Raw genomic sequence first — 23,663 nt, forward strand, 5'->3', positions numbered from 1 at the left:
GATATACAGGAACGAAATTTCAGTGTCAACCTTTTGCATGATTCTTGGGGTATGGTGACTTGGAGGAAAGAGACAAGAGTCACCATCAAAGTGTTTTCCTTCCTGGGATTAGCATTTGGGTCCGTGCTAAAGCACATGGCAGGCAGTGTGAGGGCTGCAGGATGCCAGGACCCAGAGTGAGGCGACATTTTGTGCAGATGACCTCAGTGACATTCAGAAACGCATTGAGTGTCTAAGCCTTGATCTCATCAACTTGTTTCAACACATAGTTCTACAGACCCTGACTACTTCCTAGTGTCAGAATAAAATAAAGATGTAGGCATAAAAGTGTTCAGTCAATTATAAAACATTCTACAGTTATAAAGTTGAATTAGTACCGCATCACAATAATTACTGAATGGTGCCTTTTTGAGAACGGAAGTTGAGATATTTTAAATTCTGCCTTATCCTTTACGTATGGGACTCAGTATTATCGTTATACATTTTTCATTCATTCTCATGGTGATAGCATTTTTTTATCCTCAGTAACTGTTAGAATGCAGGCAAGCTTCCAAGCCTCTCCAAATGCACGCGTTTAGGATAACCATAAATCGACAGATATTTACTGAAATAATGAGTTCTAATTATGAATATGAATTGGATTAAAAGGCATGAAGTATTTACCCAGCAATTGACCAGATTAACAAAAAAAACACTGGGGCTCTGTGGATACTTATTCTCGTGATTTATTGCAAATCTGTGCTTTTAGAAGTTTAGACTCTATATTTTGCCCTTGATTTATAAAACCTGCTAATAAATCCAGTTCAGCTTCTCATTGAGAAATCATTATTCTAAGCATCAGCTCTAGCTAAGTATGAGGATTTATAAGCCAGGAAAACACATGTGCAAAACAAACCACAGATCTTAAAATCGTGCCAATAAATCTTATAAAAAACAAAACAACGACCTGTTATTTACAAGTCCTTACCTTACCCTGGGGCGATAAGTAAAGATTTAGAAACCATGGCCGTAAGTATGTACAATTTTGGCCAGCATTAAGAATCAGAATCTAATCTGAATTCAGCACGTTGGAATTTCTGAGTGGTACATATTAGGAGTCACAGCAGGAAAAGACATATTACTATAAAAGAATGCTTAAAGAGATTTCCACTTGCAGGAGTTGGTAGGGGTGATAGATGCTGTTTTGGTACCTTGCCCAAGCCCCCCTCACAGGGCCAATGCACTTGTCTTTCAGCTGTGAAAATTAGGTGCTAATGGTTCACAGCTCATCTCCCTCTAGAGCATTGCCCTTGGTTGACAATGAGTTGCCCTGACTGGAAAGTGACCCCTTACCTCTCCTCCATGGGGACCATGACATCAAAACCCACCATGATGTGAGATCAAGGCTGCATTGTATAGACGCTGCTCCTTTCTCAGTCTTTCCCCCCTCACATTCCTTGTTGGGTTTTGCAAATCAACTGTACCCACATTCTTTGTCTCAGGCTCTGTTTCTACAGAATCAAATGCAAGGCCCTAGCTGTTTCTACAAATGCTTCACACATGGATTGCCATTCCAACTCATTTGGATTACCAACGCCAATTTAAGGTAAGTAGAAGATAAAATCTCCTTTAAATTTGCAACTAATTATTTTATGGTGAAGCTCCTTGGTCGGAGTCTCAACGTCTGAATGCATCGGCAATATCTTCCCATCTTTCCCATTTTGTGCTTGTTTGCACAAAAATTAGAGGTGACTTTATATGTGCAATAATCACCTGAAAAAGGATATTGATATTTCATTTGGTTTCAGTAACTGAAGTCTTGGTAATTGGAGCTCGATGTATTGGCGTCTGTTTTAAGATGGGCAGGGTTGTCTCCGCCTGAAGAAAAGGTTGCAATGAGATACGGGCTTGTTGAGTTCCAAAGCCCCTGGTCCCCATCACAACTTGGAACCATCATTAAGAAATGCATTAAGAGCACAGGACGTTCTGAAATGAACACACTGCACTTTGGGAGTTAGCAAAACATTTTCCATTACGTGCGGATGATGATGAATGTAGCTGTAGATGATGAAGATGATAATGGGGCTTAAAAGATTCAATACGTAAAGAACATTCCATACACGAGCTACTGAAATAGATCCAAGGCTATTAGTGATTCCCTTTGGTGATTAACGTAGATGCGTCCACAGCAAGGATTCCTTATCTCCCTCTTTTGGTTTGGAGGTGAAAATGCACCTGTTCTATGCAGACGTGGTACATACAGCACTTATAGCAGTGACAAGGGATGTTGAATTTATAGGGTAATAATTAATCTTGAAGCTGCAATGCCAAATTCAACATGGCAGATTTCTGGATGTGGCTCATTCGTATCCTCAGAGGTGCCATCATGCACATGTGGGAAAGTGGAAGCCATTGGCAACTTCCAACAGTTGGGAAATGCTACCTGGGAAGGGAACTCTAGACCACACACCCTGGAATCAAATCACCGCTTGTACTCAGCACTTCTCGTCTTGGGACCTCAGGTAACTTGCCTCTGGGGGTATCCGTACTCTGTGCAAATGGGTATAATGATACCTTCTAGCTCATGGCTGTTGTGAAGACTGAGTTGCGAAAGGAACAAATGTAGCCTATTTAGAATGCTACCTGACATAAATCACACTAAATAACTGTGTGCAAATGTTTTGTTTATTAATGTATAATTAAATATTATATTAAATGTAATATCAACAAACTGTATATAAATTAATAAATTTTAATATATAATATTAACATATGATATTATATGTCATAATATGTCAGATCATATATCATTACATATTATATGTCATCTATCGTTATATGATAAATGCATATTATATGATATATATAATGTATAATGTAACATTATATTACATAATGTACACACTAATAGTATTCACTTGTATTCTTACAGATGTGAATGTATTAGTGTTGCTGTATTTTTTTTAATCTTTTTTTACATTTATTTATTTTTGCGACAGAGAGAGACAGAGCATGAACAGGGGAGGGTCAGAGAGAGAGGGAGACACAGAATCTGAAACAGGCTCCAGGCTCCGAGCTGTCAGCACAGAGCATGATGCGGGGCTCGAACTCACGGACTGCAAGATCATGACCTGAGCCGAAGTCGGCCGCCCAACCGACTGAGCCACCCAGGCGCCCCTAGTGTTGCTATATTAATAACCAATATATTTATACATACCAACAATATAAGGTATAATTATGCATTATAATATGTAATTGTGTGTATACAGAGAGAGACAGAGGGAGAAGGAGACATATAGGTGGGGCGTATGTAGAGACACATGCTAGTGTGTCCTATACGTATAATGTTGGCAACAAGTCTCTCACATTCTTCCCTTTCAAGCCATGATGACGTGACCGGGCTTCCTATGAGGTGGCTCCATCACTGGAAGTGCCCCTCCTCACTGGAAGTGTTTTGCCCTCTTCCCACATTTGCTTTCTTCAACATGAAATTTTACACTACTTTTATGCTCTATGACACATTGCACAGTTCAATCACACCACGATCAAGATTGCCCCACTCACCGAAAGGAATACAAAGTCCAGACCAGCAAGTCTGACCTCAGGAAAGAAGGAGACGTTAAGGACGGGGGCATAGGTTTGCTAGATTCAGAGGGAATTGGTACTTCCACCCTGGCAAGTGATGGGTGGTAGCAATAAACACACGGAAGCTAATTGCCATGACTGACTCTCTTTATAGGAGTATGTGAGCATATGCCCACGAGTTTTAACATATGCCCAAGACTCCCAGAGGCCTTATTCCTTAAAAAACAATTCATATTTTCAAATGGGAAGATCTCAACTATTTGTTGCTTGATAGGGTTTGCTGATATATAAAAAGAAGTACATTGAAACAGGGGGAAAGACATGAATGAATGAAGAAAATAAACATATCAGTTATTAATTACATAGTTCACTTGGAAATACTTAGGACACTTGAAACTGATGACCCACCATTTCTCACGAGGAGAATAATGTAATTTTCCTCATGTCCAAAAAATAATATTAGTGGGTTTGATATTGTGGAATGAAACCTTGCCGCTGGGGACAGGGGATTGAAAAGAGGCAGGGTTGGTGTGAAGATCTTTGTTAGGTTTCCTTCATGCTTTCTCTTTGATGGGTTTTAAAACATGTTAGAGAAATATTTTTAAATCCCCTATGTACCTACCCTCGATTTCATTTTTCTTGCTCTCTTCCCAGCAGAGTTCACTCAGCTTGGGTCTGATAGTCTCTTGGATCCTTACGTTTTCTTATCATTCTAATACATATGAATCTATCTAATTTTTTTAATGGTTATTTATTTTTGAGACAGACAGAGAGAGACTGAGCATGAGTGGGGGAGGGGCAGAGAGACAGAATCTGAAGCAGGCTCCAGGTTCTGAGCTGTCAGCACAGAGCCTGATGCGGGGCTCGAACCCACAAACCACAAGATTATGACCTGAACCGAAGTCAGATGCTTAACTGACTGAGCCACCCAGGCACCCCTGCATCTGTCTATCTAGCTATCTAGCTGTATCTATTATCTATCTACCTATCATCTATCTACATTTCTCCATCCATATCCATCCATCCATCCATCCACCGATCATCCAGACTGATCCATCTATCAATCAATCTAGCCAGCTATAATCTACCTATATCTATTATCTATCTACATCTATCCATCCATTACCTATCTATCTATCCATCTTCTATCTATATCTCTCCATCCATCCATCCATCCATCCATCCATCCATCCATCCATCCATCCATAAATCTAGATAGATCTATCATCCATCCATCCCTATATCTATTCTATTATCTATCTACTTATCATCTACATCTCTCTACACATTATCCTTCCATCCATCCATCATCTAGTTCGATTGATCCCTATCAATCAAGCTAGCTATCATCTACCTATATCTATTATCTATCTATCTACATGTCTCCATCCATCCATCCTTATATCTATCTATTTACATAATCTATCATCTATTTATGTATTTACCAATTATCTATCTGCAACTCTCCATCCATCCATCTATCCATCCATCCATCCATCCATCAATCATCTAGGTCGATCTATCAATCTATCATCCATCCATCCCTGTATCTATCTATCTCTCTCCCTCTATCATCCAGCTATATCTATCACCTATCTACCTATCATCTATCTATATCTGTCCATTCATTATCCATCCATCCATCATCTGGATGTATCTGTCTATTCCCAAAGTGGCATATCAATCTATGCTCTTCCTAACACTACAAAGATCCTTTTTTCTTCATGTTTTCCTTAGTAATTTACACAGTCTGACTTCATTCTTTTGCCCAAGGTAAGGGAATTTTATTCATGTTTTAACTTGAATTTCTCTGTCCACGAGTAAAAGACAGTTTTCATGTGTTATTGGCCATTCATACTCTTTTTTCTAGGTGCTATTTGGTTTTTTCCATATTTTGTATGGAGTTTTCCCCCACTTTTTTTTAAGATTTTAAGTAATCTCTCTACCCAACGTGGGGCTTGAACTCCCAACCCCGAGATAAAGAGTCACTCACCCCATTGACTGAGCTGTCCAGGCGCCCCTTCCTGCACTCTTCTGATTTATCAGAATCTGTGTGTGTACTTTTACATATTCTTATATACACAGATACTCATTTACATTTTTATATATAAATGCATTATAATACAACACATTCTTATATTCCTAATATTAATCATAAACATTTGGGGTAAAACATGCTTTAGTCTTCACACATTCATGGCTTTTGTCTTGTTGATGTTATAATAAACAACATATATTTTTCTGTATGTAAGTGCATTATAATACAGTACATTGTTATATCCTTGATACTAATTACAAATGGTGGGGGTAAAATGTGTTCCAAAGAGACTTTCCACATTCTTGACTTTTCTCTTTGTTGATGGTATCTTTTATTTTTAGAAATATTAATCATCTGTATTCTAGGTAATTTACATTGTTTTAAAATAATTGGTTCTTTCCTCGTTTTATAACTGAGCTAGGTGGCCCCTTAGATGCTAACCTGACCCAACAGGTTTCCGACTGCCCGGAGGAACCAAGGGTGGTGCTGAGCCCCCCAGGAGCAGGAGGGGAAGCTATTAGAGGCAGATGTCTTTCCTGGTTGTTTTATGGATTGCTCACTTTCCGGCTTTTGTTGTCTTGATTTTTTTTTTTAATGGATTGCAATTTCAGCCACAATTTCCTTTGAAGACTCATGATCTACCAAGAACTTCATTTCACATTATGTATGAAAGCCACATGTCTCGTCTGAGGTTATAATATTGCTGAAGAAGCTCTAAGCAAAATTCAAGTGTCATGGTGTGTTACACACCGGTGCCCTTTACACTGATGTGCAGGTTTACCTCACTGCGTAAAGGCAAAACAGATGCATTATTCTTCCCAATACCCCAAGTGTTGTAGGCATTATTGCTCTTTAAAATCAATAATCAGATAAGAAGCCGTGAAGGAAGATGATGTAAAAACACACGGGAAAGAATATGCCTTCACCATGCCGCTAAACGGTCCCGGCTTCATCTTTCTTAAACAGAGAGCCTAATAAGGCTTTTCTGATTGCATAACCACAAAACTAGATGACCGTTTGAGACGATAACGACATTAAAAGGCATGTTATGTCATTTTTCAGAACTGAGTGCGTTTGGCTATTATTGGAAACAATTGCCCATAAACACCAACATCATCATCATCACTGCAGAGACACATCAGGGTATGTTTCCAACGTACGTTTAAATCACTTTTATTCGTTATTACCCTGTGACCCAGTTTTTTTAATTGGAAGATATTCCCTCTCAGTACTAAGTTTCTAATTAAATCCCAGACTAAAGTGTGAACCTGCCCCCGTGTTGTTACAGGAAGTGGACACCATTGGAAAATTAACATGTATGTTAATTATGTTCGTCTTTTCAAGCACAGGAACCAGTTGCTGGATTCTAGAAACATTGATTTGACCCAATCTTGTTCTAAAGGCTCTTAAATTGGGGGTATTGTATTCTACAATTCATTCTATGCCTTGTGAAACGAGCTTTTAAAACTCCCTTTGCTAATCTTGAGGATATTATGTTAGAGTGTAATAAGACAATCACAAAATGACCCATCTGTATGATTCCACTTCTATGAAGTCCTCAAGATCATCAGATTCACAGAGACAATAAGTAGAACAGTGGTGGCCAGGGGCTGGTAAGAGGGCATATGAGAGGGCAGTGTTCAATGGGTAAAGAGGTTCTGTTTAGCAACATCTAGAGAGTTCTGGGCATGGATGGTGCGATGATTGCCTGGCCATGTGAATGTACTCAGTGTCCCTGACCTACTCACTTAAAAATAGTTAAGAGGGTACATTTTATGTTGTGTGTGTTTCACCATTAATTTTTAAAACTCTGTTTGTTTTAAAACTAGTAAATGTGTGCTCATGGTACAAAGAGAGCATATGTGAGCAAAGGAAGAAATGATAGGGGTTGAAGTAGTGATTTCCATTGGCCAGCCCGTCATCCTTATGGCTTATACTGCTCTAGGTTGATGTGGGTCACAAGAAAAAACATAGGCATGCCAACATATTTTCTGAGTTCTTTTTTTTAACATTTTAAAAATGTGTATTCGTTTTAGAGGGGGGAGGGGCAGAGAAACAGGGAGGCACAGAAACCAAAGCAGGCTCCAGGCTCCCAGCTGATGCGGGAGCCTGATGCGGGGCCATAACTCACAAACCGTAAGAGCATGACCTTAGCTGAAGTTGGATACTGAACCGACTGAGCCACCCAGGCTCAGGGTTTGTAAAAACCCCTGAGGTTTTAAAAATTTAAATATATTTGACATAGAGTGTTGTGTACATTTAGGGTGAGTAATGTTGTTCTGATATATTTATGTATCGTAATATGATTGTTATTGTAGCTTTAGTTAGCATCTCTAGGACATCCTTAGTTATCATTTCTTTTCAAGATACTTTTTTTGTGTGTGTGAAATGGTTACCATGATGCTATTCCAAGAAACAAAGACCAGGTAATAAGAATCAAGTAGCTTTTGAGCTAAGATATGCGTTGGGAAAAGGTAGGCCTTCTAGAAATGTTGATAGCTGGCTGGAAGGTTAGAATTCTTGAGTTCAATGTCAAACTCCTGTGGAAGGAGGTGGTGGTGGAAAGAAGGTAAACAGCTTAATAACCATAGGATGATCACTGGTCAGTGATAAATCCAGAAAGGCTGGGCCTCCTGACCTCAGGGTTAGAGTTCACATTATTGTCAAGAAGCAAGTCACAAATCTTCTGCCATGATATTTGCTGATTTCCTTTCTCGTGCACATTGTTGGGATGACGTTGGACATCAGTGCCATTCTTTGTCTCAATAACATTAGTTACGTGGTTGAGCAGGACCAGCATTTTCTGGGGTACTTTTTCTTTCTTTGACACTCAATACTTAACTTGGCAATGGTACGGTGTCAGACATAGGATGCTTTCTGCAAAAGCGAGTCGGGGTTACTTTCATTTGGGCTTCCAAAAAATACACGGACATATCTACTCTGGCAAGTTTATTGCTTCAGCAACAGGTGAAACAGTCTACTCAGTAGGGGGCCACCCATGGTAAAAAAAAAAAAAAGTGGTAAAAGTGCAAAGTTCTTTCTGGAAACACTGCCCCTCATCTTTTATCCGTGAAAATCCTTCCGAGGATTAAGTGGTATTGTGCCCTGCGTATTGTTTTTCTCTAAATCCTGTCTTGTTGAGGACGGTGTCGATAAAACAGCATACAGACCTGCTTGGCCATCATTCACGTGCTGGCTGATGCCACAAATCATGTCCCTTTTATGGACATTTCTGTCTTCACTGCCTTAAATCAACTCATTCCGTCAAAACTCCCAATGGGAATATCACTTGAAATGATGGTAGGGAAGTAGGAACTATATAAAAGTCAAACAAGGGATAATGTGTGAAATCATTCTGTAGGCTTTTACCTATAAATGTGAGTGACTGTATTAATACTTTTATTACTATTAACATCTCTGCACTTAGAAGCTAATTTAGACCATTTTTGATACTTTAGATCAGAGCTGGGCCAGATCTGAGCGGCTGCTTATGTTTGTTTGTTGATAGCTGCTGCGTTAAAAATGGCTTTTAGGTTTCCAAATGGTTAAATTTTAAATGGTTGTACAGCATTACTTCCTGGTCTGTAAACTTGAAAACCAAAATATTTACTGTCTGGCCCTTTATGAAGAAATCTGGAGAAGCTTGCTGTACCATTTTGGTTTTATACATAGATATTTATTTCAAAACGGGCCTCAAAGGATTTTATGAGAAAAACCCCAGGGAGGGAATGGATATTGTACCCAGGTCAAAAATCATTTCGAAAGGAGTTTGAGCATTTATACAAGTAAGGCCAATACCATTGGACAATTGCAAAAGAAACCCGCAAGTACGTGAATGTGCCTTTTTCCCCGCCCTAAAGTCTATAAAAATACATTTTGTGCCTTGAAGAATTTCACTTTTGTTCTGCTCCGGTGGTAATTTCCCTCTTAAATAGTTACTCGTAAAGTGGTTTAGTTACACAGGAGTTAGTCTTTGGAAGAAAACAACTAAGTTCCATCCATCCACTAATGCTATTTACACTGTTCTCATTAAGGAATCAGCCTCATAACTTCCCAAAGAGGGTAGTGGGTAATGGCAGTACAGTTTCTAATGACTCAGACGCACTTTCAAAAGTTGTACCGATGTGTTGCTCGGGTGGTGGTTGAGAAATGTCCCTGCATCTCAGGAGATGCGATTGTGAAACAGTCACATGTATCCATTGATTAGCCTCTTGTCTCTCTTGGCACGCCAACCCCCAGAAGTGCGTGCACACACGCATACGCACGATCACGGAAGGATTTAAGCAGCGAGAAGTCCGTGTCAACAAAAAGCACACTTTTTGGCAATTTCCATAGATGGCTTCTAGACCATGCCTGGGGCCAGTCTGGAATGAGGTCTGTATGAGCATAGCCTGCATGAAGGTTCAGAATCCAGGAACTTCTTCTTCATTCACTTTCAAACAATTGGTCTTCTACAGGTTAATAGCATGTTGATCAGAAGCGTTAACTGTTGCCATAGCAACTATGTATGCGGGGCAAACTGTGTCCTTAGCACTGTGTTGTAAATGCAGAGCCGTGATTTTTAAAAGGCTCTCAGGAGCTGTATGATGTAAGTGTGATGTACACAGCAGGGAGAAAGGGTCAGTATAAGACCAAATTCTGCTTGCGTCCCTTCCCTCCGGTGCTCCTAGGAGTTTCTCCATTTGCAAAGGAGAGAACAGGAAAGAAACGACCACGGTGATAAAAACATCACTGAGGTTAAACTCAGTGGAGTGTTGTAAGGACTTTAGGGCGGGGAAAAAGGCACATTCACGTACTTGCGGGGGTCTGCCAACATTCACAGAAGGGGATGTTAGAGAATGCAGTCCTTGGGGGCACCTGGGTGACTCAGCTGTCCGACTCCTGATTTCGGCTCAGGTCACCATCTCACGGTTCATGAGCTCGATCCCTGCATCGAGCTCTGCGGGGACAGTGCGGGGCCTGCCTGGGATTCTCTCTCTCTCCCTCTCTCTCTCTCAATAAATAAACTTTAAACAAATTAAAAGAAATGATAATAAAAGGAAACGCAGTTGTAGCTCAGCTAGGCGGCACGGTCAGAACGCACGGAGGCAGGTTGATGGCTAATTTCCTGTGTCCACCTGAGGGGTCCTGGATGCCCAGGTCGCTGGCTAAATGTTATTTCTGGGTGTATCTGTGAGCATCTCTGTGCATGAGATTAGCATTTGAATTGGTGGTCCCAGTAAAACACAAGGCCCTCCGCCGTGTGGCTGGGACTCCTACAATCTGTCGAGGGTCTGCCTAGGCCAAGGGCAGAGGAAGGTTGAATATGCTGTGTGCCTGACTGATGGTGTCCTTTCCTCCCAGTGAGACTCCTGTCCTTGGTGCCCTTGGTTCTCCCACATCGCCGCCTGCCGAGGACTCACAGCCCTTTCCCTAGAGTCCCACTTGCCATGCCTGTGTTACCTCCCCCTTATTTTGCCCCCTGTCTCAGGAACAGCCAAGCCCCTCCTTCCCACAGACGACGGACTCCCCACCCTGCACGGAAATCTGCCCTTCAAAGCAGGAAACCTGTGTCATCCATCAAAGTCTTCATAAACACTATTTGACAGAGTGGCTCAGCCCTTTTTATCCACAAGCCCCGTGCAGGATGTGTGTTCACACCCGTCGTTCTTGAGCCTTTCTGTGTGTGTTGGGCTCATCCGCCCCTCCACACGGGAAGCCACCACACGGCAGGCTCTGCTGGCTCAGGTTTCTGGCACCCCCGCCTTCTGCGGGGCCTTCCAGGGCTGAACGTTACTCGGTGCCTGTTTGTTGAGTGCATCTGAGTCATGGGGTAAGGGACTAGATCAACGCCCTGGTGATGATTTCGGGGTGCGGAGCCTTTCCCACTTTCAGAGGCTTCGTCAGGGACGACACCCAGTGCGTGGAACACAGGCATTTCACTCCTCCTATGGTTGCTCGAAATGGCCCTTGTGAGTCAGCCTGGCATGCAGATACTGAGACAGGGCCTCCCGACCGTTAATGGCACAGCTCACAAAGGGCAGGGGTTCCTTGGGTGCCCCTGGCCTGCGTTGCAACAGAGTCTACACTCTGTGGCATTGCCCTTCTCTGGCAGAGCTTGGGAAACCCATACCGTGCTGGGGATCAGGATGTCCCGTTGGGGTGGGGCACTGAGGCAACGGGAAGGGAGTTGCTGAATTCGTGGTCCCGTAACAATCAGGGATTGATGGGACTCAGTGCCTCCCTTCCCTGGGTACCGGCTGCAACACAGCAAAAGCAAGCTACGCAGCATCCCACAAATGGGTCAGTCTGTCTCTGTGTGAGCCCTGTGCCTGCCTCTATCTATTTACAGTGTCCCCGACTGGGCTGCTCTCAGCCTTCTATGCTTGTCCACCAGGCGTGCGGCAGACCCACTGGCTCCGTGGATCCCTCCCAGACAGGGATCGGCTTACCCTCGGACTCCTCACAGGTCCTGGCTCAGTGTGGAACCTCGCTAACCATCCACCGGGGATGCAGGCAAAAGGACAGGACTTTGGTTTAGCACTGGGGCATTTCTGCTGCGAGCCTCCTGCTCTTACGCTGTACTTCTCCTTGAAATCAGGACTTGCTCCTGTGTCAGTATTTTCCCACTTATGAAAACTGTTAAAAAGTCAATCACATCGTGTGCTATTCATGGTCATCCAATAATACCTGTTTCATCCGAAAATTGTGACTCCCACAGTCGTCTTCCTCCTCTCTCCTTCTGCCCTTCCCCTGCTCTGAAGAATCCAGTCAGGATTCACAAACCACATTTTTCATGTCTCTTGACATCTTTTTTTTTTTAATTTTTATTTTTCAGAGAGAGAGAGAGAGAGAGAGAGAGAGAGCACCAGCAGGGAAGAGGCAGAGAGAGGGAGACACAGAATCCGAAGGAGGTTCCAGGCTCTGAGCTGTCAGCACAGAGCCCGACGCGGGGCTCAAACTCACGGATCATGAGATCATGACCTGAGCCGAAATCAGATGCTTAACTGACTGGGCCACCTAGGCTGCCCTGTTCCATCTTTTTAATGACATAAACTTCTTTGTTCAGGAGAAACCACACATATGTGTTACGTGCTACAGGCAGCAATGTGTATCAGATTTTATTTGTAGCCCCCGGTCCTGATGCTGGTACAACCCGTCAGATCACTGCCCAGCATGCAACGTGGACATATCCTCGGTTCATCTGCCTACTTTATTTTTGACGCTTCACATCTTCTGTGATGGCTGATTAGGCTTTTCAGAGGACGGAAACGGTGGCCAAAGAGAGGGTAATGCTTGTAACTGAACACAAAGGTTACTCTATTTCCTTTTTGAGCACCCCCAGGCATAGTTGGGGTATAGCAGTTAGTCATTCGCATTTCCCTTACATTCTAGCTTCCAAAGAAATGCCTATTGAAAGCAGAAAGGGTACTGGAGCAGAAACATGAAAACGGAATAGAATAGAATAGAACAGAATAGAATAGAATAGAATAGAATATGTATATATTATATTTTTATTATATATATGTTATATATTATATATTAATTATATTAGTATATTACATATATTATATTATATATATATAATTATATATAATAAATTATATATATATATAAATTATATATATATATAATAAATATATTATAATATATATATATATTATATATATAATTATATATAAATAATTTATTATATATAATTATATATAATTATATATAATTAATATAATATATGTAATATAATATATAATATATGTAATATATATGTAATATAGTTAATTACATACTATATGTAAAACAATGTAATATAACATATATTATATAATTATAATATATTATATTAATATATAATGTTATATTATATTTATTATATTTCATATGTTTCTATATTTACTTTTATATACAATTTTAATTTATATAATTATGTATATTATGTATGTTATATATTGTATGTAAAATTATAATTTATATATTTTGTAAATTATGTATAATATATCTTTATAAAATTTATACATTGTATTAATTATATACTATATTTATATATTTGTTTAGTATATATTATATTTTATATGCTTACTTACATATAAATATATTTGTATATATAAATTTATATAATTTACATACATATATGTAATACATACATATATATACATATATGTATATATTTATATACATATATGTGTATATATTTATATACATATATGTATATATTTATATATACATATATGTATACGTATATACATATATGTATATACGTATATACGTATATACATATATGCATATAAATTATATAATTTATTTTTGTTTTTAAATTTATTTTTATTTTTTAATTTTCAATGTATTATTCATTTTGTGAGAGAGAGAGAGTGAGCAGGGGAGGGGCAGAGAGAGAGAGGGAGACACAGAATCCGAAGCAGGCTCCAGGCTCCGAGCTGCAAGCACACAGCCCGACGTGGGGCTCGAACCCATGAACCGTGGGATCATGACCTGAGCTGAAGTCAGACATTTAACTGACTGAGCCACCCAGGTGCCCCTAAATTTATATAATTTATTTTACATATATTTAATTTATACACACACACACACACACACACACACACACACACACATCTGTCCAAATACCCAGAGATGAGATCCAATGTAAAATAAGCTGAGTTGTGTTTCTTCCTGTGCCTCTCACACCCCATCTTTCCGTGATCTTGGAACTAGTCTCCCCAAGAACAAAAGCAACATTCTTTTTGGTGCCACTTTCTGCTTTGTTTAAATCACCCTCAATCTGATTAACTTCTGACAGATGATGCAGTGTCCGAAAATAGCTACAACAGGGAAGGCACAGTGCTTGTTAAAAATGAACCAACCACGCACCCCTCCTCCTCACCGTGACCTTTCCTTATCTGATCTTTTCCTCGGCACCAGTTGACAAAACAGGCTCTCTCCCCTTAATTACTCTGGGCTTTCTGGAGAAAAAAACCGGCTTGCCACGACTAAACTTCAGTAGCTCCCAGGCTGCTAAGAAAGCAGAGGGTGGTGTGGTCTTGGTGCACTCTGTCCCCAGCTCTTGTGACGTGCAGGCATTTACAGACACTCCAGAGGTGGTTTCCATAAACGCTACCCTAAGTTCAGGTTTTTCTTAAAACGGAAGAGCAGAAAAATGTTTCAAGAAATCTTACTGTAAAAAAAAAAAAATAAGTTCAGGAAAATCAGCTGGTCATCTGACATTTAAGAAATGATCTCGTGGAGATATTGATCGGTTAACTGGTCTCTCGTTGAGAAGCAGTTATCAGTCTAACAGGTTGTTGATTTTTACACCTGTCTTGCTCTTAAAAAAAAAAAAAGCACAAAAATTTGCAAATAACTGTCTTCTATGCTGACACCACAGATGTCAAAGTCTGCCAAAGCCAGGTGATTTGCCTTGGGCAAGGCTCTGTAGGGCAGCCCTCTCCCCCGGCAGTTTCCATGGAAGAATGCAAGTCAACTGGAAGAATGCATATAAAAGGTATTCCATGGTCGCAGACTGCTTCAATCTCAATCCGTGGGGCCTCTGCAAGTGATACTTTGCCTTACCTTTCTCCAAAGTCCACGGAATACATCGTGTGCAGTCCCCATGGAATAGCAGCCTCAAAGGAGTAGAGAAGTCCTTTTGGGGGAGAAGGAGGTAGCAGTCTGGAGTTTTCAAAGAGTAGTAGGATTGCAAGTCTACAGCCGCATTGGGTAGACTCGAGTCACTGATCTCAAGCCCCACAGCACATGCACCCCAATGCCCCGTGGGGTTCTGTGGCTGCCTTCCTAAGATCTGAGGCTGCCGGTTGCCCCCTGAACACCTGCCGGTATCCAGATACCACACTGGTGTGATGCACTGTGCTGGCCTTGGGGATCCTGCCCAGCCGGCGGGACAAGAATCATCTGTTGGGAACGTGAGGTTTGCAGTTCTCTCTACCAAGGCCTCAAAATGCTGATGTGTCCGTGTTGGTGGGGATGCCTTCACCCAGGCTCAAGTACAGGATGCCTGATGGAATAAAAGTGACTTTGGAAGGAAAGAGGGGGTGACAGGGCACAGCGGAGGGTGGGAGCCCTGCGCCATAATCAGAGATGGGAGCGTCGCCCATCTCAGTGAAGCCTCCTGAGAGTTGAGGGATTCAGAGAATCACAGAAGCAAGGTCAGCCAGTGGTATTTGGGGGACGAGACGTTTTCATCCAGCTTCAGAGCAGGGAGACGTGTGGAGGGCACCCACCTCGATGGTCTTCCACAAAATGTCACCAACCGCCATGGCGCCCAGAGGATGAAGGGCTTTGGCATGACTCCCCCGCCCCCCACCGTGTTCTTTCCAAGAGAATGATGGATGACCCCACAGCCCATTATCTCCCAAAGTGAAAGGGATTCCGCATCCAGACGTCAATCAGAGCCCTTGGAGTCCCATTCATTGACCGGGTGAGGCGAATGACCCAAACTCCGGGAGCATTTCCATAACCCCATCAGCACGGAGCAGACAGTCGGTGCATAATCGTTGCTTACTGCATCCCTTCTGATGCCACCCGGTGGTTTATGCAGCGCTTGGGTAAACACCCTAATTGCAGAGCGTCTCTGACTGATGAGCAGACCCAGAAGGGCATTCTCAGGAGCTGAGTGGCCTCGACTTCAAAGTGATTTGTTGTGCTGTCTGGCATCTGAAGGAAGCTGAATAGTTTCATTTTATGGGGGGCGGGGGGAGGGGGCAGGAGAGCACGCAGCTTTGCAGGCCTCCTATTAAGCAGGAGGGTCCCCGGCTTTGTGTCTCTTACCTCCTGGCTCTGCCCCGGCAAAGGAATGCCCCCCGTGGAATGCTTTGAAGGCTCTGCCAGGCTCAGAGCGCCCTGGCTATAATCACTGCACATCAATGAGGTCATTCAGCCCGGCTTGCCCACGGCTCGGGGCCTGCTCTGGGTGCACCCGTGCACCAGGGAGAGCACCTCCAAACTACCAGGCGTCCCGGAGCCCACCTTGGAAAGGACTCTCGGGAAGTCTCATGGGATGGAGAAAGCAGTCATTTCAGAGAGGTAACACTGTTTTCCAACAAGTCCCTTCCGAGGAAAATGAGTTGCGGTGTAGACACATCCTTTGTCTTGGACAGGTTTACCTCCCAAAGCACTGGAGGAGGGGGTAGGCCGTTTCGTGCATAACCAAGGCTACTGAGTAGGAAATTTCCATGCCCAGCCTTTTTCCAAAGCATCTCTGTGTCCCTAGGGGCATGGGGGATGTGGAGCCCAGCAATTCAGACTCAGAGCCATCATTATTCCGGAAATAGCCGATTCTTTCATTCATTCACACGTTCATTCATTCACAGGAACGTGAGGGGTCTCTCTGCGCTGAGGGGAAGTTGACAGTGTCTGGGGACAGTTTTCACTGTCCTGACTCGGAAGCTTGCTCCTGAATTCTGGTGGGTAGAGACCAGGGGTGCTGGGAGACATCCCAGAGCGTCCAGAACGGGCGCCCAGCAAAGTTAGGACCCCACGTGTCACTAGTGTCGAGATGGGGACACCCTGGGGCAGCCTAAGCAGGAACCCACGAGCTCAGCCTTGAGGAATCACGTTAGTAGGTGACATACTACCATGGAAACTCAGTCTCGGGTCTGTTGAGAAGGGTACGGATTGCACAACAGACGGATTCTCCAAATTCCTGTGTGTATACATTTGGCCATGGCAGACGCGACAGGTAGGTTTGTCGAAGCCAAAACGTGGCTAAATACGCATGGTTCGAGAAATCCCATTTTCCACCCACATGCTCTCTGGGCCGCCCCCCACCCCCCCGCCCCAGGCCAGAGCTGGCTGGACCACATGAGGTTCATCTTGCCCGTTTGATCATGTGTGTATGTATGTGTGTGTGTGTTTTCCCTCATTATAACACCATTTCCACAAGGAGACGGCCCCTCACACCAATGCACAGCTTGTCTTTGTGATTCTGTTGGCTCCCCTTGGTCAAACCTCTTCTGTCTTCCTATCATGTGTTTGTGGTTTCTGGGGGCAGAAACATTCCCCATTTGTGTTCTCAGTGGCTTTTCCTGTAATGTTTTTCCGAACCCGTACAAGTTCAGCTGATGCGCTCGGGCATCAAGTATCGTGGTTCTACTAAACCCTCTCCCAAAAGCACTCCTCTCCCTTCGACGTACCATCTCTCAATTTCTCTCTGTGTCTATCTAAGGAACCCCACCGCATCCCGTTCCCCATTTATCTCTCCTAATTAGCACTAGTACGATGGCAGCCTTAAAGCTACTGGACAATCTCAAAATTATGTAGAAAATAGCATTTCCATATTTTCCTCTTTTCTGCCATACCACAGGAGTAAAATGTTTTTCAATTGTTCTATATGCTGTATCACCTCCTTGCTGTTGCCACATATCAAAAAGTAACCTGTGGGTGTGTCCCTCAAGGCCATATTAAGTCTTGCTTACACACATGCATCTGTAGGTTTTGCCTCTCAATGAACACTCTGGGTTAAACTGAGGCTGTCTTATGGTCTCATGAATAAACAGTGATTCCCTAAATCTCTGCTAATATGCTCACCTACAGAACCACCTGTCTGTTTTCATTGTGTCCACCCAGGTGCTACACAGCTTTGGGGTTCAGCCACAAACCCACTGACTATGGAAATCATCTTGAAGTAGAACAGCTCCCATTAATTCCTCCCCTTCTGAGCTCTTAGTATAATCATAGCATTCATATGGCCCTTCATTATCACTGAATGGGAGAGTTGCAAAGGATCTCACAAGTGGTCTGCCTCCATTCGCTCATTTTATGGGCGAAACATACCGAATCTAGAAAACTGGATTACACCAACAAATGTGAATTTCTAGTCTTAGTAGCTGTTGACCCGCATGTTGTTTTCCCCGTCTTGCTAGATGGGAGGGATACGATCCTGTCTGTCTGCATGTAAAACTCCATCTCACTATCCTGGGCACATGATGTGGGTGCTGACCGCTCAGACACAGCACATCTTCTTGTCTATCTATTTTATTCTTTTATGCATGTTTCTACAATACGGGATTCATCTTACAAACCTCATGTCTGGCAACTGTTTTGAGGGACTTGGAAATAAGCAGCAAATTTAGTCATCAAACGTCAAGTTCAAGGTGAGAATGCAATACAATTCTTTTTCAAACTATTGATTGTTTATCCTGGTGGGAAGATTCATTTCTCCTGCTGTGGAAAGTCTTCATTTGCATGGATTCTTAGTTACTTTCCTTAGGCAACCAGCTGGAGGCCACTGTCACCTCTGATATGCTTGTCTAAAGTCATCTACCGTATAACCTCCCAAAATGATTCCCTTTCTTCTAAACCCATCTATTTGTGGGGTGCCTGGGTGGCTCATTCGGTTAAGTGGACGACTTCGGCTCAGGTCATGATCTCATGGTTTGTGGGTTCAAGCCCCATGTCAGGCTCTGTGCTGACAGCTCAGAGCCTAGAGCCTGCTTCTGATTCTGTGTCTCCTCTCTCTGCCCTCCCCCCACAAGTCACACTCTGTCTCTGTCTCTCTCTCTCTCAAAACTGAATAAACATTAAAAAGATTTAACCCATCTATTTGCAACTTTTTCCATTCTCTGACATTCATTGCTTAATTCCATAAACCTTCAGTGATCAACTGTGTCTTTATTTCTACAGAGTTGACACCCTCATGCCTAGGATTCATTCTCTCAAATATCATATGAGTTTTGACTCATTATTTTGTTTCTTGTCAAAAAGAATATAGTGTTCATGACTCAGATATGATCATTCTGCTCTAATAAAATGAGTATGTCATTTTCTGGGTCTTATGGCACTCAGATACTCAGGGCAACTAGAACCACATCTGAGAACTGGTGTGTGGGTAGAAATGTTCATCCTCCCAGAAATTAAAATATATTCTTTGCCTGCCTTAGGGGTCATGGTCCCCATTTCTGTGTGGCTCCAACCCTCGCCACGGTGAATCCCTACCTCACACACTACAGACGTACTCTTTCTTTAGCACCACAGAAGGAAGATATATAAGTTTTGTCTCCCCCCATTCTGTATTGCTCAGTATAAGTGGTATTCTTTCCCACAGACCGTCTACGCAGAACCACGCTTTCAACAGCCACCCTCACTGGGGAGCTAGACCCCCATCTGCACATTTGTTATTCTCTAAATCTACTTCGAGGATATGTACTGTGACATGCCCTTCTGCAGAAGGGAAATCAGTTGAAGCATTAATATTTGTAGCAAAACCTCAGCTGTGAAGGGGTGACCCCCAAGGACGCAAAAATCCCAGCAGCCAAGGTTGGCTCTGACGGGTCCTACAAGCATCCCATGTAATATCCCCAAATGCGTGATGCATAACCTCCTTGTAAACATGTTTCACCTTAGGAATATGCTGCTGCTGCTATTACCGTGAAGCTGGTAAAACGAAACAAGCCTGGATAGATCATTTATAAATACACCAACAAATAGAATTACTATGGAATCTGTCAGAAACCTACGGGAGCCTCTCGTGTCATACTTCACAGAAGCTGGCAGCTTTCGATAGTTTTTACCCTTTTGCCAACCTATGCTCACTTCATGTGACACACACTCCTCAACCATCTTTCATAAATGCTTTCTATCCTTTCAGTGTGGGTGTGGATTTTCTTTTGTGACGCTCCAGAAAATATAATTTCCAGGTAAACCATCAGAGCCATGATGTGAAATGTTGAAGCAAAAAAAGATATGGCATTGACTGCCATCAGTCTTGCTAACTCAGCCCCAAATTTAAAATGCTACCACTCGTCATGCTTTGCAATGTCCTTTCATGAGTCAGCTTCTCATTGCTTTAGCCTAGGCTCTGTATTTTTTTCATTACGTGTAAAGTCAGGTTTGACCGTCTATCACCAGGGAGCCTCTTAGCTTGCGTTCAATACAAGAGAAACAATCCCCCTTGTCAGGATGATGCTTACAGGGACTCCACATGCGGACTGAGTTTGGTAAGCTCGCTAATTATTGCAAACCATACAGAAATGCAGTCGTTCACAATTCTAAAGCACGATATCTAAGATATGCACAAGCTGTACTAGTCAAAGGAACAGTGAATTAATCGTGGTCTTATCTGGTCCTTGTCCTATTAAAAAAAGAGAGAGAGAGAAAAAAGAGACCAAAACCAGCTGTGGGTAGTGACCCAGGTCCTTGTTATGTAGGTCACGCAAGCAAAAAGGTTTTAGTGACAGGGCCAAAGGACATTATTTCAAGAAAATGCACAACTGGGCTCTAAAAACATTGGATACAAATTTTTGCACACAAATTTCCAGTGCAGTGGAATTAGATATACCCCAACTTGATTTTAAACTGCGATGCAGAACAGAGTAAATTCTGTATAAGTAGACTCCTCCCAAAATACATCTACCCTGGGATGAAACTAACCACCACAATGTAGTGAAAGCCCAAAGTTGCAGATCCTTTTGAAAATACACAGAACAAAAGTACATAAATAAGTACATATAATATTTTACACTGAGATCAATTGGTCTTCAAAATTTCCTCTGTATATATTTTTACATTAAGACAGTTTAAGATATTTTGTAGGAAAACATGGTAATTAAGAAATGCGAATTGACTGAAAAACTAATACACAAATATAATAATAAGTGGATTATTCTTGAAAATATGACCACTCATTTTTCTCAAACATTCACAAAGTAATCAAATTTTAGGAATGGGATTTACCTATGATTACTAGATTTGCTATTATTATTTGATATTTACTTGGTGTTAAATAAAAGAACCTAGAGAAGTCATCTATGTTCTTTCTAGAAATAATTATTACACATAGTAAGTCTCCCCAATCCAGATTTATAAAAGGAGGTAAATTAAAAGTTTAAAAGTTTTCTGCCACTACGATCAAAACAAAAACAAAAACAAAAACAAAGGAATGGACCAAAATAGACTTCTTACATAATAGAAAATGTTGAGTTCTGAAAGTAAATTAGAAACGGGACACCTGGGTGGCTCAGTCAGGTTAAGCATCTGACTCTTGATTTTGGCTCAGGTCACGATCTCAAAGTTTGTGAGTTCAAGCCCTGCATCGGGCTCTGCTTGGGATTGTCTCCCTCTCTCTGCAACATCCCCCCACCCCCGCCCTTGTGCATTCTCTCTCTCTCTCTCTCAAAAATAAAAAAAACATTGAGAAAAAATAAACAATAACATAAAAGTAAATTAGAAACAAGAAAATAAGTGGAAGTAATTATGAATGTAGGGCTACATCTTTCTCTATCTTCAACCTTTGAAGAACAAGTCTATTAATTAAAGAGCTAGAATCCAAGTAACTTAACAAAAGTTTAGAAAGATTGATTACTACTATGTATTTATAATTACTTCAGAGCATTTTATAAAATTATTGTTATTTAAAGTAGCTAAGCTTCTTGTAATTCCCTTGGGTAATCTGAAGACAGATTAATTTTTCAATTACAAATATAAACATCTATGTCGGGGAAAACATTTTACTTTACGCATTTCTTCTTTATTTAGGATTGATATTTAGTCTGTTTCTATTTTGAGAATATTATCACTTTTTTTAACATGCCCAATTGAATTAAATCTTACATGATCTAAGATTATGTGTCAACAGAAACAAGAGATGATGTCTTTAAAGTTCCAAGAGCCTCAGCATTTTGCCAAATTGAGCCCCACAAGGAACATACTGTAAGCCCTTAAAAACACCGAGCAAAGCCTCAAAAGAGGTTAAATATGGTAAGACGGAGATTAATGTGTTCAGTCTCACCTTACCACTGAAGGGATAGGTTGGACAGCATGCACCCCCCCAACAGCAGCACCCACAAAACCAAGACTATGAGTAAATGTGAATGAGAGCAGTCTAACTGCGTTACACAAAGAACTTCTCTGTGGTGCCAGAAAATCCCACGCACACAAATGCATCCCTGCTAGATAGCACAGCGGGCCCAGCATAGGTGAGGCAGGCAGTTCCCTGAGATGGGATACTGATACAGCCAAAGGAAGGAAACACAATAGGGAAGTGTCCCCGATACATGCGGACATACATAAAAACTAGAGTTTTGCTGATTCCAGGTGACGGGCATGAGTTCCCCCAGCCTTAGGGACTGAAAAAGGGTGTCCTGAGCCATTCGAAACAGGGACACACTGGGGAAGGCTCTTAATGAGTTGGCTGGTTGTACACGTGTGATTGATGAACGCACAGTGACCCAGGGAAACGTAAGCTTGCTGTGCCCAATGTCATCTCCATCAGAAAAGAACATGAGTTGATCCTGAAACAGGACACCCAGGCAGCCATGTCCCTCATGATGACAAATATTCTATCTTAGCCCACACCCAAGCCATGCTAAGTTCATCCATGTTTGCTTACCATTGAGGCAGGTTAGCGCTCGTCCGTCTGGACTCCTTTCGGGAACTTCTGTAGAGACAGCCTCAGTATGTGTAGCTGCAAACTGGCTGTGGGAACACTGTGTGTGTTACTGAGCAGGTCCTGAAGAGTCGACAACCTGTGGAATGAACAGAACATAGACCAACCTGAGCCCAGATGGATGCCCACACACACGGATCTGGTCTATAGATCTGGTCTATATACTGGGAGTTCCAAAACACCTTCAATGATCTTCCTTCACTTTCTCATGTTTGTCGATGACACAAAACCCGGACTTTTTCTCTGCTGTGCCATTCTGTCTTTGTCCCTAAGGATTATTCCTACTGGCTTCTGATTGATTGCATAAACCGTGATGCCTTCATCATTTTCTCCTACTTGTTTGGAAAAAGAAATTTTTTTAATGTGTATTTATTTTTGACACAGAGACAGAGCATGAGTGGGGGAGGGGCAGAGAGAGAGGAAGGCACAGAATCAGAAGCAGGCTCCGGGCTCTGAGACGTCAGCACAGAGCCTGACGCGGGGCTCGAACCCACGAACCGTGAGATCATGAGCTGAGCCAAAGTCAGACGCTTAACCGACTGAGCCACCCAGGCACCCCATCTCCCACTTTTGACTTCAGGATCTGCTTGTACTTCTGCCAGGACTAGAAGCCTCTTCCAACAGGCTTGCCAGATCTTTCTACTTCTCAGACATAGGGCCAAATTAGTTTTGTTCTAAATTGTCTCAAAG

General features: G+C 42.1%; 1 long non-coding RNA gene across 1 annotated transcript in view; it reads right to left on the reverse strand.

Annotated features, from left to right (window-relative positions):
* The window catches only part of LOC128773869 (uncharacterized), an 85,872-nt gene extending 62,824 nt beyond the window's left edge, over positions 1 to 23,048 (reverse strand). Inside the window, exon 1 of the long non-coding RNA XR_008418355.1 lies at positions 22,917 to 23,048. This is a non-coding gene — a long non-coding RNA (uncharacterized LOC128773869). The remainder of the gene's footprint in view (positions 1 to 22,916) is intronic.
* Between the last annotated feature and the right edge of the window lie 615 nt (positions 23,049 to 23,663).

This window comes from Panthera pardus, unplaced genomic scaffold (assembly GCF_024362965.1).
Source record: "Panthera pardus isolate Hobbes unplaced genomic scaffold, ASM2436296v1 HiC_scaffold_27, whole genome shotgun sequence".
Taxonomy (NCBI): Eukaryota; Metazoa; Chordata; class Mammalia; order Carnivora; family Felidae; genus Panthera; species Panthera pardus.